The sequence below is a fragment of the Papilio xuthus genome, unplaced genomic scaffold (assembly GCF_000836235.2).
Source record: "Papilio xuthus unplaced genomic scaffold, Pxut_1.1 DF826923.1, whole genome shotgun sequence".
Lineage (NCBI taxonomy): Eukaryota > Metazoa > Arthropoda > Insecta > Lepidoptera > Papilionidae > Papilio > Papilio xuthus.
The window spans coordinates 4928760-4943678 of NW_013531726.1; positions in this window are offsets into that span (position 1 = coordinate 4928760).

Genomic DNA, 14919 nt, shown 5'->3' on the forward strand with positions numbered 1-14919 from the left:
AATTAAATAATTTTCCAGTGTAATGATTCAGAACAAATGGCAATTTATGTTAACAGCAATTTTACTGTACATTTAACTTGAATAAGTTGCTAAATACCGTTGAATAATTTTATAAATTGTACTTCATTTAATTTTTAACAAAGAAGAATCTTTTAAAGAATCGTTAGATGTATTTTTTAATTTTTTAATAGCAGTTTCTTGCGATTTCGTTCGTTACGAATTAATAAAATCTAGTTACAAAAAAGCCCATGTATTCAATACAAACAATCAAATCAATTTAACAGTGGTAGAGCCCGCTTTAACATCTTCACACGAATTGGCCCGGCTCGCCCGGTGAAATACCATGACCACACAGAAGACAGGCGTAAAGTGGAAGCAATTATGCGTTTCGTCTGATGAGTGTGCGTCCCGGAGGCCTTATTTAGTCCTCTTTACCTTCCCACCCTTTTTCTTATAAGGAAAGGATGGGAAGTGGAAGTGGAAGTGGACATTCCGGATGAGAGGATGCATGGAAAGGGAAAATATTTTCTCTCTGTGCATCCTCTCCTCCGTCGATCAAAGGTAGGCAACGCATATGCAATTGAATATGTCTATGGACAACGGTCACTTCGTTATTTCAACGATTTCAGGTGGCCGCTCGCTCGTTTGCCACCTAATGATATAAAAATAATCCGCTTTATAATATTAGTGTAGATGTATTTTGCCTGACAGACAATAGAGAATCGCAGATATTTATGAATGTATGAAGATGCGTTCCATTTTGACCTTCCCGTTGCCTTAACTAATTTTAAAGTTTCATAAGAGTGTAATTACGTCAGCTTATGATTTTTAATAACCAATTAAAGGTTTGTTAAAATATTTATTTGACTTGTACAGAGAATGAAATAAGTAAACCCGCTACTTTCCATATGACATACTGAGCGTTTCATCGTAAACAAATCGGTAGCCGCATAGCCGCTTCAAGTCACGTACGTACGAATAAACTTTGTCGGTACCTCATATATACATTGAAGCTATAAAGTTGTTTGCAATACGTGCTACTTTTGCGCTATCTGTTTGGTTTTACAGTTCAAAATATATTATGAATAATGCTTTGTATGATGTGTCGGATATGCAAAATAAATGATCTTTCAAGACCATATAAAATATACGGAAAGAACATCATTTATAAAGTCTTTGTTACATTATACATTGTATCTTCTTGTCAACGAAATAAGCTGTATAAAATAAATAAGATATAAGAAAATAAATTGTGGTCAGTAAACATATCGTTCTACTAATTTGACACCATTCTTACTGACCTCGTTAGCGCTAAAACATCATTATGTTTCGCTTTAAAAATATATTTTGATTTAGTTACAAGTAAATCATTATTAAACAATTTTTATGCCTCAAACTTATCAACATTAACATTGAATGATGCTACAAATATCCAAATGAAAAAAATTCCCTAAAGCTGTAAATTTTTGCGACTACGTCACGTCGTCAAAATATGTCAGTATGAGATTTGGTGGTGAACTTCACGCCCAGCGGCGATGTATAAATTTTAATACAAATTTTGTCGATAACATTACGAAAAACAGATGACATCCGTCAAAAATTTATAGTGTACAAAAATTCGCAACAGTTTCGTATTGCCCCTTGCAGTTCTGTGAGCGTTTATTTACAAAGTAATCCATTCACTGTTGAATGCCGTGAAACCACTTCTGAGGCGTATTTAGCGAGTCAAGGTGCAATTAAACAAAATACTTTTGTAAGTTAAACTAAAGTGCATTGTAAATGTAAATATATTAACAGTAATAAATTGATGTTTGCTTAATTGGACTGGCTCATATTTTCTTTTGCGTCGGTGGCTCTGGGTTATGGTGGCGATGGTCTTGGGTTTGAATCCCGCGATATACCAATGTGTTTTTTACGATTTCAATTTACATATGTTCTTTTATCCGATGTTCTTACGGTGAAAGAAAACATCGTGATGCACTCTGAAAATAAATTCAAAGATACGTGTGAAGTCAACTAACCCATGCTGGGCCAGCTTGGTTAACTATGGCGTTGTCACCCCTAACTTAGGCTAGGCTCTGTGCATATCGGTGGGGCTGTATAGTGAGCTAATGATGATGATATTTTCTTTTATTTTTCGATTTAATATGTAGTTTTTATTAATAACATGGCGCTTTCAAAAATATATTAGTTAATTTTAAATGTAGACTTTTTAAATTCTAAATTTACCTTATTTTTATTGCTCAAGTTACCTTCAATGAAAGTTTTCTTTGTCTCGAACGTTTAATAGAATAAAAAGTGAGTGTTTCATAATAAACTCGGAATTGTAACGAATTTGAAAATGGAACACTGTAACGATTTTAACAAGTCGTTCGGAGGAAAAAGTTCAATTGTTTTTCAAACTTTTTTAATAACTTGAAGTTAACAATCATTTAAATGTATTTAATTTGATAACAACTGCTCTTGTAGTAAACGATAAAATATATTGTTATTTTTATAGCTATTTGTTTCCCTCTTTTTCATACTATTATATTATTTTTTATTCGTATTGAATGATGGAGGTAGAGTCAAAGAATTAAATTGAAACCAAACGCCTACTCAGAATCGTAATTTCTAAAATAATTTATCACCATAAGATCCCCTGTACACTAGAGAGTTTTAATCACCCGATAGTTTGAACGTGTGTTTAATCAATAGGAGCATGATCAGATTATGGGGTGACTAAAAGTCTCTAGTGTGCGGGGGCTCTTATAGCGATCATTTAGTAAATTATAGACATACTTGTATTATAAGCGTCTAATTAAATAAACGCCCTTAATGGTAAATTCGGTTGGGCTTATTCCTTCGAATTACGGAGAATCGATTAGCTTGTATTATATAATAGTAACCTATGTCAGCATACACGCTTGACCGCTTTAAACTATATTGAAAGAACGTAAGTAATCCTCGCGCTCCTTACAAAAAAGCTTTTAGAAGGCCGATAAGAAGTTTTAGACGAGTTACGACTTTGCCGCTCCAGCGAACTATTCCTTAGCATAAGATATTGAAAGTATAAAGAATAAAATGTGTAAACGCATATATATATAATTCAATTGCTGTTCGTTACACCCGCTAAAACTCGAGAACGGCTGAACGGAATTATCTTATCTTGGTCTTGAAATGTTCGTGGAGGTCTAGAGAAGGTTTAAAAGGTGAAAAAAAATCGAGTAATTGCTGGGAAAATCCTTTAGGAACCTTTTTCTAATCCCGCGCGGAATGAGTCGCTGGCGAGAGATACATAGATGTATATAAAAATGACTGATTTTTTTACAAAAATATGTTGTTTTTGTTTATTAAAAAGAAATAACAACTAACGAATACGAATATAAAGTTACATAATCCAGAGTAAAAAGAATCGAAATTTTATCATATTTGATTTCAGTAAAGAACTAAACATGTGTACTAAAAATATACCAAAAACAATACCTTTTACGTATACAAATGAGTAAATTAAACGTATATATTTTAAGTTAGTTTTAAACCGTGTGTAACAAATGGAAAGGTCGTTTAAAAGGAAATAAAACATTAATAAAGAACTTCACAAAGTTATATCGCTCGCTCACGAGTTTCGAACTTTTAATCGAATAAAATATGCATCCAAGCAGAAAGCTAAAATGCCTGCGATCATGAAATAAAAATTACATACTTGAAGATTGTTTCCAATGAATCGATAAAGCCGAAGAAATCTTTTACTTCTAACATACGAAAATGTATAACGAAAATTCACCCAATTTATTGTTAGGGAGAAAATCCGACGCTGTGCCGGTGTACTGGCACAACACTAGCCTTACTGAAATATCGACGTTTATGTCCCCTCACAAATCATTCTGACACTTGACTTTGTAATGGAAGCGCGCCATTCGCGCCAAAGGATTCTAATTAATAATTTCTTTAATAATTAACAACGATAGATTTATTTTAATACATCGGTGAGTGTACATCAGTCAGCGTCATATAGATCGTCACAGACAAGATATGCAAATATATAGGTACATCAAAAGTAATCAATTATATCGGTACAACAAAAGTCCTCAAAATAATAGATACATTCACCCTGCTCAAAAACATCGGTACATACACAGCGTCAAATATATGAGTACATGCAAGATGCTCATAAATATCGTAGCATCCACAGCGTCATAAGTAACGAAGCAGTCAAGGTGCTCAAAAATATCGGTACATTTGACAAAATTGAACTCTATCTCTATATACTTGTGATACAATTTGGAATAAACTACTTCTGTTACATTCATTTGACACTTTGCATCAAACCATTTTTCAAAATTTACTAAAAGTGTTCGACGCGGATGACAGATATTACGTAGGTAAAACCAACATCAAATTTAAGTTTGTCATCATATATGCTAGTTTGGTCTCGTGGCCTTACCGTTCGCCGCCGTTGGTACGTAAGTTCGGCGGTTCAAATCCCAAGAAACTATTTTTTTTTTGATATTTAAACTTTTTAATTTTAATATCGAAGCACATGTAATTAAACTCTATCGCCGTAGTTATTAGGTACTTTTTGATATTGCCTTGGACTAATGAGTTTGAACGCTAAAGTACTTTTCTATTTCAAACAAAAATGAAGGAGATAAAGTGATGCTATTGACATGTAATTTGTTTATTACTCATGTTTGTTAAACTTGTACCGGTAAAAATAACACTTTTACTTTTACCTTTTACTGATACTGATTATATTTAAGAAACAAAGAAAAAAAATCTGAATGTCAATATCCAAACTACATCAAATTTTTGGTCGATTGCAATAAACATTCCAGTGTGCGTGGGCGCGCACACATATGTAGATAACACTTGTACGTATAGTTTCCGCGCGTACCATTCTTAAAACCCGCAAAGACAATCCACGCTCCGCCCACTCACTTCAACCACGATGGTCTGACTTAATTGTTGTTAACTTTATTTAAATTTCTTTCTACCCGACAGCGAAAATTATAAAAAAAATTGTCGAGCAAAATTTTACATTACCAAATTTTTACTGGTTATGAAAAAATAACCACGTGATTGATAAAATGAAAAAAAAGTAGCCTGAGATTCGAACCGGTAAACTTACATATTACGGCAAACATACTAGAATACTGCGCCAAACTAGTATATATTGTGACAAGGCAAAATTTGATATTAGTTATTACGTATCTGTCATATTCGGCGTGACAAACTTTTATAATATATTTAAGCGTTATGACAGGAGAAGAAAAATATTGGGTTGCCCAGTAAGTTCGTGCCGCTTTATAAGGAAAATTGAAACCCTGTCCTCTTAAATTTTTGGAAATGGTTTTAAATTATATTGGTACGACTCTATACCTAAAACGTCTTTTATTATTGGATAAAATTTTAAAAATTAGTTTTTATCTCAACCATTGAAATGAAATTATTCACAATATAGAAATTTTTGTGACGTTTGATAATGGTGGAAATCCGAAAATGAATCCACTTCAGCTACAGTCTATTGTAAGCTTTATATCGAAAATCAGAACGAACTTTCCGGACAACCTATAATGTTAATACGAAGTGTCAAATGAATGTAACAGAAGTAGTTTATTCCAAATTGTATCACAAGTATATAGAGATAGAGTTCAATTTTGTCAAATGTACCGATATTTTTGAGCACCTTGACTGCTTCGTTACTTATGACGCTGTGGATGCTACGATATTTATGAGCATCTTGCATGTACTCATATATTTGACGCTGTGTATGTACCGATGTTTTTGAGCAGGGTGAATGTATCTATTATTTTGAGGACTTTTGTTGTACCGATATAATTGATTACTTTTGATGTACCTATATATTTGCATATCTTGTCTGTGACGATCTATATGACGCTGACTGTACATAGATTTATTGTGACGTCATTAAGAATGAAAACCCAGTGAGCAAACACCTTTAAGAGTGGGACAGAGATAGGAAGAGTTAAGATAAGAACAGAGAGATGATGATGATTTGATTGCCTTTCTCAGTGGTTCTATCCAATTGAAATTAAGTTACAAAGTAATGGTTACAAAGAAAAGTTGTGCTTTAGTTGTATATAAGAAAAAATCTTTTTTTTTCAGTCTTTGGTTACTTTTAAAACGTAATTACAGATGAGATACCAAAAAATTATAACTTTAAATATTTAAGTTGTAGTTGTTTATAATACTGTATGTATTATAAACAACTACAACTTAAATATCACGCTTCACCTAATTAGTGTTTATTCTACGAAAGCTTAATCTGCAGTAACTTAATTTAGCTTAAAGCTGCCTATTGTAGTTACATTCAACCTCTTTGTTTGCTCACGAGGGTACAAAGGTTAGGAACTAATTGTGATACCTAAACAAGATCGGACAAAGCGTTAATACAATTTATAAATTGTGAACGACTAAATAAGGAGATAGAGAGTCGGTGGCTCAAGATTTAAAGCTATTGTAGATAGTACTTGTAATCTGCAGGTCCTGCGTTTGGATCCCGCCATCTACTAATGTGTTTTTTGATTTACATATGTACATTTATTCGACGTTCGGTGAAGGAAAACATCTTGATGCAACCTGCATATCTGCGAAGAAATTCAAAGATATGTGTAAAGTCTACCAACCTGCAATGTACTAGCGTGGTTGACTATGCCAACCCCTCAGTTGAGACGTATAGTGAACTGATGATCAAGGAATAAAAAAAGGACATCGTCCATGATAACAGTTTTTACGGTTGTTATGTATTTTGAAATAATTACAGAATAATTTTGTTTTCGTGATTTTAGAATAACATCAAGTTCACTTCCGGAAACTCATCAATTAAAAGTTAATGTTAACTTTGATTGAAATGTTGGCAAGAATTTCCGAAGCTATTTCTTAATGCAAATCTTTCAATTGGAATTTTTATATTTTCTTTATATAACACAAAAATTAATTCAATATTAATTTTATTCGTTAAAAATACTCTTAATAGTATTAATATTAGTTATAATATAATTCGCCTTATATAACTTTAAGGCCATGGTCTTTGTTTATTTGAGATTTATATTTGTGTAATTCTATAATAAATATTCCACTATTCAGTACGATATTTTTACAAATATAGGCTGTACTAAAAGTTCTACACAAAAATAACATAAACTATACAGATTAACATATTATAGCTATTAGAAACGTCGACGAACTCTTGTTATCCATTGCGCGATATTTAGGCAAAGTTGGACCTGATCCAAATTCCCCATAAATACAAAGAGACATGAAATTCAAAATGAACATTGAATCGAACGTACAACTGTTTCTCTGATTTAGCAATACTCTATCGATTTGTTTACGATAAGAGGATTATAGTGACGTCAACATATGGATATATGTAGAGTGATCGTGTTACGATACGTAAGCCCTTTCGTACATAAGGTAACGTAAATATTCGAAACTAATATTGTACTTCGCAAGTATGCCGTTGCGCGCGCTTCGTACACACAACGTTGAACCGTCGAAGCAATTAATTTATTCAGTCAGTATACCGAAAGCGACTACATGTCAACTATTTTTACATGTTTGCTAAAGAAAGTCAGACGCATGTCTCTGCAAAACTCTATGATATTGTATTGTGTAAGTTGCTAAGCGACTAAAGGTCTATAAAAGTATCAAAGTTTTCGTCCCAGAGGCCTAATTTAGTCCTCTTTCCCTACTCACCCTTTTTGTTATAAGGAAAGGATAGGAAGTGGAACTTGAGTTTCCGGATGAGAGGATGCATGGAAAGGGAAGATATTTTCTTTCTGTGCATCCTCTCCTCCGTTGATTAAAGGTAGGCAACGCATATGCAAATGCGTATTTCTATGGGCAACAGTCACTTTGCTATTTCAGCGATTTCAGGTGGCCGCTCGCTCGTTTGCCACCTTATGATATAAAAAAACTAGGAAGCTCGTACTTAAATTTGACCATAAAGTAGAGATTGAGTATAAACGCTTGGACCTGGCAAATCCGTGAAAATATATGGTGAAAGTTGTTTGATTTTTGTTAATAGCTATAAAACGTAACATTAGTCAAATCTATAAGTCACTGACCTTTAGCGTCGATATTTGACGTCACAGTATATGAATCAACCATATCTCAAAAGCGGTTGTCACATTAGAGGTATTATTTATCACCCACATATTAATATACAATGCTTCAACCTAAATGCCGTACACTCTCCACACATCAATCAAATCTCGTCTAAGCACCTACGCAATATTGAACCCGTCGCACGTATAAGTTATGCTAAAACGCTTGACGCCTTTATATTCATGTAAGTATATAGATTACGTTTACATTTTTATATACTTATTATTTTATGTATCGTCATCATCAGCTCACTATATGTCCCTACAGAGGGGCTCGGAGCCTATCCTAAGTTAGTGGTAACCAGGCCATAGTCAACCATGCTGGCCAAGTGCGGGTTGGTTGACTTCACACATATCTTTGAATTTCTTCTCAGATATGTGCAGGTTGCATCACGATGTTTTATGTATAAATGGGTAAATACTGTTAGGAAGAAAATCCGACACTGTACCGGTGTACTGGTACAACACTAGCCTTACTAAATTGTCGACGTCTATGTCCCCTCACTAAACATTGACTTTGACTTTGCAATGTAAATGCGCCATTTGCGTCAAAGGATTGTAATTAATAAATGACTAAAAGTACACACCTATGTATTTACTTATGTATAATTGTAAGAAAATCTATAATATAATAAAAAATGAATCGTAAAATGTGTTGGCAAGCGCATAACTCAACAATGACTTGACCAATTTCGCCAATTCTTTTTTTCAAATGTTCGTTGAAGTTCAAAGATTACAGCGAGAAGAAAAAGAAACTCTCTAGGAACCTTTCTTTAATCCCGCACGGACGGATTCGCGGGCGACAGCTAGTTGTAAAATAAAAATAGGGATAAATTATGGTAGGGGAATACTCATAGTATACTACCGCAGTGTTTTAAAACCAATCTGAACGCAGTGGTAAATATTACAAAGGTTTTTGATTCTGATTTTGACAACGGTAAGACGAGGGTCTGATATTGAGGCCTTCATTGATTAATACTATTTTGCTTATAAAGTATTTTGAAATATGTTTATATTTTTATACTTTTCTACTAAAAGACAAAGTACTTGTAACTCTTAATTTCGGTTAAATTCATTCCTTCATCTTTCATTTTTTTTTTTTCATTTGAATTAGTGTATTTATATGATTACAAATAATAGTTTGCAAAGATATTCAAAGAAATTAACTAGCAACAGCATGCGACTTCTCCCGCATGATATTTCAAATAACTGAGTCTTCATTTTAATCGGTTCAGTAGTTTTTACGTGAATGAAGGACAAATAGACAGAGAGACAAACTTATTTTCGCATTTATAATTTTAGTAAGGATTACATTCTATATGTGTAAATTTTTTATCCAAATCCCTGTAGACGTTAGGAAATTACGTGGCAACAAACATCTATCCATCTATCTATCTAAACTTTCGCATTTATAATATTAGTCAGACAAATTAGCTCTTAAGAAAATCTCCTTAAGATAATCTCGTTCGTAATTTAGCATAACGCATTAATATCTGTTACTAGAGCTAAATCTCTTCGTTAGAATGTCATTAATGTTGTAGAAAATGGCTAGAACGGGCGTGAAGATTGGATCGTTAATATCTTCCATTGTTTCTTACGTGTAATCATATAAATTGTGGTGCTGTAGAAATGGCGTAGTTAATTACTCCTTGTGAAATTAAATAGCATATATTCTTACTGAATAGTTAACTAGAGGTTTAATTAAATTATTTTATAGTCTTCTATTACTCACACATATTGAATGTAAGTGTGCTTTAGTTAATATGCTTATTAAAAAATAATTATTAGTAATCAGCGCAATATCATGTAGCGATCGTATTTTGTTTTGATTGTAAAACAAATGACAAAAGCTTGATTACGTAAATTCGTGACATTCTCTTTGCCTTGTTTATTAAGAATTTATACTAACCGTTTTTAACATTTCTCAACTTGAGCTTCTTTATATTAAATTGAAGTGAAATAAATAGCAAAAGGAGATGAAAGCAAAGTAGACGGTAAATAATCTATTTATATCGCCGTCTTTAAATAAAATAATTCTTTTCAGCATTATTTTTATACGAATACCATAAGATCGAAATTATTATTTTCAAAATTAAACAACAATCTTGGCGGTCTATATGGTTGCTGCGTTATATTTACAGTTACTTTTACTGTGTTACACTTCAAATAAGTGAATAAAAGACATTACTAGTTCTAAGGCAAGCGTAATGGTTTGGAACATCGACAAAAGGTATTTTAGGGACCAAGGAAATACTCGGATAAATTGAAACTAAATCTTATAAATAGCATAAAAGAAATAAACAATTGCAAAACTTTTTTTGTTCAAAGTAATACTTAACGCAATATTAAAATATGTTAAATGTACCAATTTAATTACTTATGCGTAGAATACGATTTAAATTTAATTTTATATATCATCATCATCAGCTCAGTATACATCCAGACTGACGGGCTCGGAGCCTACCCTATGTTAGGGGTGACCAGGCCAAAGTCAACCACGCTGGTCCACTGCGGGTTGCTTGACTTCACACTTATCTTTTAATTTCTTCTCAGATATATGCAGGTTGCATCACGATGTTTTCCTTCACCGTAAGAACATCGGATAAATGTACATATGAAAAATCGAAAATAGAAAAACACATTGGTACATGTCGGGATTCGAACCCAGGACCTGCAGATTGCAAGTCACGTGCTTAACCCCTGAGCCACCGAGGCAATTTTTTAAATACAATTTTTAATCTATCTACTCAGCCATGAGACGCCCACTGCTGGGCATAGGCCTCCTTTAATTTTTAATACTAAATTAAATTATGTTTTTAAGTGTCTTTTAGTTTATGAATATTTATATTAACGCGGTTTCTTGCAGTAATTAGAGATGTTAAATAAAACTGCCGCAGTTTTGACGCGAAGTGACGAAGACGAAACGCCCTGGGGCGAGAAGGAGAATGTTACGGTAAAAATATAATCTAGGTTAGATTATAGTTTTACCGTATTTTTAAAAAAATCCGACTGACTAAGGCTTTAACCTGTAATGAATGAAATAGGCAATTTTAATGGCTATATTTTAAAACATTTTTTTTTAAATGTAGCCATTGAAATATGACATTTTCTTATGTTAAAAAAACACTGAAAAAAAAATACATAGGATGCCGAGTAATATTCGAAGTAATTTTTACCTTTTTTTATATTTTGCCCTTTCTACGTCCACTCTATTGTAGGGCTTGTGTCGATATGACTCTCAAAGGAAAAAGACAAGTCGTATACCATCTCAGTCGTCCGAATCGGTACAGAAACTTTTTACGAATGAAGAACGTTTTAACGACTGTATAAAAATAGAGATATTTAATGTAAAATATCGCAGAGCAGAAATATTTTATCTGATTAGCACAGAATTGATGTTATTTTACTCAATGGGATTATAAATACCGCAACAAGCACAGAGTTAATGTTATTTGCGCAGCGTTCCAGAAACTCGACCACATTTGAATGTACTTTTAATCCTGTTTGGTGGCCACCATATAAAAAAAGTATAATATATTAAAAAAAATAAAAAGATGTTGCAGAATGAATAACTGCACTTTAAAGGCCGGCAACGCGTCTGCGGTTCCTCTGGTATTGCTGATGTCCATGGGCGTCGTTAAACACCTCGGTGATCCCGCGGCTCGTTTGCCCCTGCTGTTATTAAAAAAAAATTTAAGACATTTCGGGATTTTTTTTTAAAACAGAAAGGGAAAATTATAGCTGGCAAGGTCTAAAGTTTATTGATCCAACGCCAATACGTAACATCCAAGGAACCTTAGATGCATGGCCTTGGTATTGTCCTTTCCTTAAGGCTTGACACCTCACTCTTCACAATCAAGTTGCTACAGGATGTTAAAATAAAATAATAATGATTCGAAATGTAAAGAAAAAAATGTACCTTTTACAATTTTATTCCGGAATCGCCAATGGATTTCAATAAATTAAGATGATTATTATTTCTTTCAAAATTAAAAAAAATCAATGCCTTTCCACACTCAGAAAACCAGATAGAAAGATATTTTTTCTGCGTATATAAAATCTATAGGACAAGTTTATTATAAAAGTGATTTAAAGTGTGATTGGAAACGTGACTTCATGAATTTACTTTGTATTACTCTTTGTTGTCACTATAGATTTCACTTGAATATTTGTCTTTACTATAATTTAACCTTTTAGATGTTTTTACAATAGATAACTTTTAATATTCACAACAAAGAGGTTTTTAATCAACTAGCTGTCGCCCGCGACACCGTTCGAGTTGAATTAAAAAAAAAACTTAATAAGTAATATATGAGTTCTTCCAGAGTATGTTCTACATCTGTGCCAAATTGCATCAAAATCCGTTCAGCTATCTCGGATATAACTTCAAACAAACATCCATCCAACCATTTAAACATTCGCTTTTATAATATCAGTATGATTAGTATTGTTGGGAAGAAAATCCGGACATGAGCCAGTGTATTGACTCAACACTAGCCTTACTAAAATGTCGACGTTTGTGTCTCCTCACTATTCATTCTGACACTAGACTTTGTAACGAAAGCACGTCATTCGCGCTAAAGGATTTTAATTAATAATGTCTAAAAGTATATAACATGATTCAAAATCAATTTTAAGTCAAGTAAAATTAAAATATAAGAAAATTTATGTTACTAATAAATAAAAGCACTATATTAAAAATGCTTCAACGTTTTTTCAGCGAAAAGAATGCAATAAATTACGTGTTACGTACATAAATAAAACTGAGGCTCTAAATCATAAAATCAAATAAACGAAACACGTGGGGAAATAGAAAAATCTATCATCCAAGACAAATGTGATGGGCATAATGCCCATCACATTTGTCTTGCTTGTATTTTGCTTTTTTTTGCTACATCTTTGCTTGTATTTTCACATTTATCATTTACTAGCTGTCGCCCGCGACTTTGAACTCAGGGAATTAAAAAAAACGTAATTAGTAGGCTATATGTTCTTCCAGAATATGAACTACATCTATGGCAAATTATGTTGAGATCCGTTGAGCCGTTCTGCAGATACTTTCTAACAAACATCCAACCATCCAAACATTTAAAATATATTATAATATTAGTAATATATTGTACTTTACCAACAGCCGTGTAATTAGATACGAAATAAAATGTATATATTATATAACTTAATTGTTTAACTTTAAGTACTACTTTGTATAGTACACGTGGCAAACGAGTGACCTATAATCGCTAAAATAGCGAAGTGACCGCTGTCCATAAAGCAGTAATTTGAATGATTTTATGGGCTGAGGGGTAGAGGAGAGGATGAACTTGAAAATGGATATTTACTTTTTCTGTACATCCCATCTCCTGTCAAATCCACCACCCCATCCTTGCCTTTTTAGAAAAGCGTGCTTGTTGTGTGGTATCAGGTACATCGTGTGGAGAAACCATCTGTCAAGATGTTAAAGCTGTTTCGGACTCTACCACTGTTAAATATTACAAATAGTTCAAATCTAACAGAAAAATATAAAAATCAAAAATGTGCCTAAAATATTTTAGTAGTCGGTCGACTTTATGAAAACAAATCAGATTAATGTGAAGACAAGTCCTTGTCCGTGATAACTTATTGAACAAATAATTTTTCTATAGGACGTGTTCAAGCATTCATTGCTAGAATTGACTGGTATCAGCTACTCGTAGGGTGACATTATGATCTACGTACCTCTCTATATAATTAATGACATACGTGCGTCACGAACTACTCAAAATGTAGGTAACACAGGTTTTCTTTAGATGATTCAAACTTTTATTTATCCGCATTATTTTATCACAGTGGTAGAGCCCGCTTTAACATCTTCGCACGATTTAATTTGCCAACAAAAAATTACATCATGTTAAAAAAATGGACATTTACTTTAGCTAAAGTATTTTATTTAATTAAATCCCATGTATGTTCATTATTAACAACATTAATTACAGATTTTTTTTATTTGTATAAATAACATAGAAAGAAAAATAAATGAAAATATATCTTCTCTTTTCTTAGCTCTACACGTATAGCCCTTTGGCTTGACTTGGTCAAGAAATTTCTTCCACGTCGATCTGTTCGTCGCTATTTCCTCTAGTTAAGAAAATTTATCTTTATAGTAAAATTTATATCACTCAAACTTAATATTGGTAACAACTGCGATGCTTTTATTAATATTTCATGCAAATATTTACGTGATTTAATCTTTTATAAAACGGGGTCGGATATCAATTTTATTCATATAAAATATATTAATGTAAATATGTAAGTAGATCAACGTTTGTTATTAAAGAAAATTTCTATACCAATAGAGTTGTTCACTGAACGAGCGTATTAAGACATTGGTTAACTCCTTATTAACCCGGTATTAAGGTATAGGTTAACTCCTAATAAACCCGGTATTAATGCATTCGTTAATTTTTATTATGGGTTTTCACGGAAGATCAGCGCTGAGTGGTAGCGAGGAACACCCAGCACACAAAGCTGAGTGAAACCTTATCCGGTCAGCATTGCAACAATCTTTATAAATATTTCCTTTTTCTTATTAATTGTTATATTTTATGTGTTTATTATTATTTTGTAATGTGTTTGCTTATTTTATTTATTTAATATACCCGGTATTAGTATATTGGTTAACTCCGAATACACTTAACCACACCCTTGTGCCTTGTTGTCTGGTGAACGAGGAATGAGCGTTAACCTTTAAACTTGATTTACTTGTTTAATGTAAGCGCTAAGGCGGTCGACTAGACATTGACATAGTACGGCTTCTGCCAAGTCTGTATTA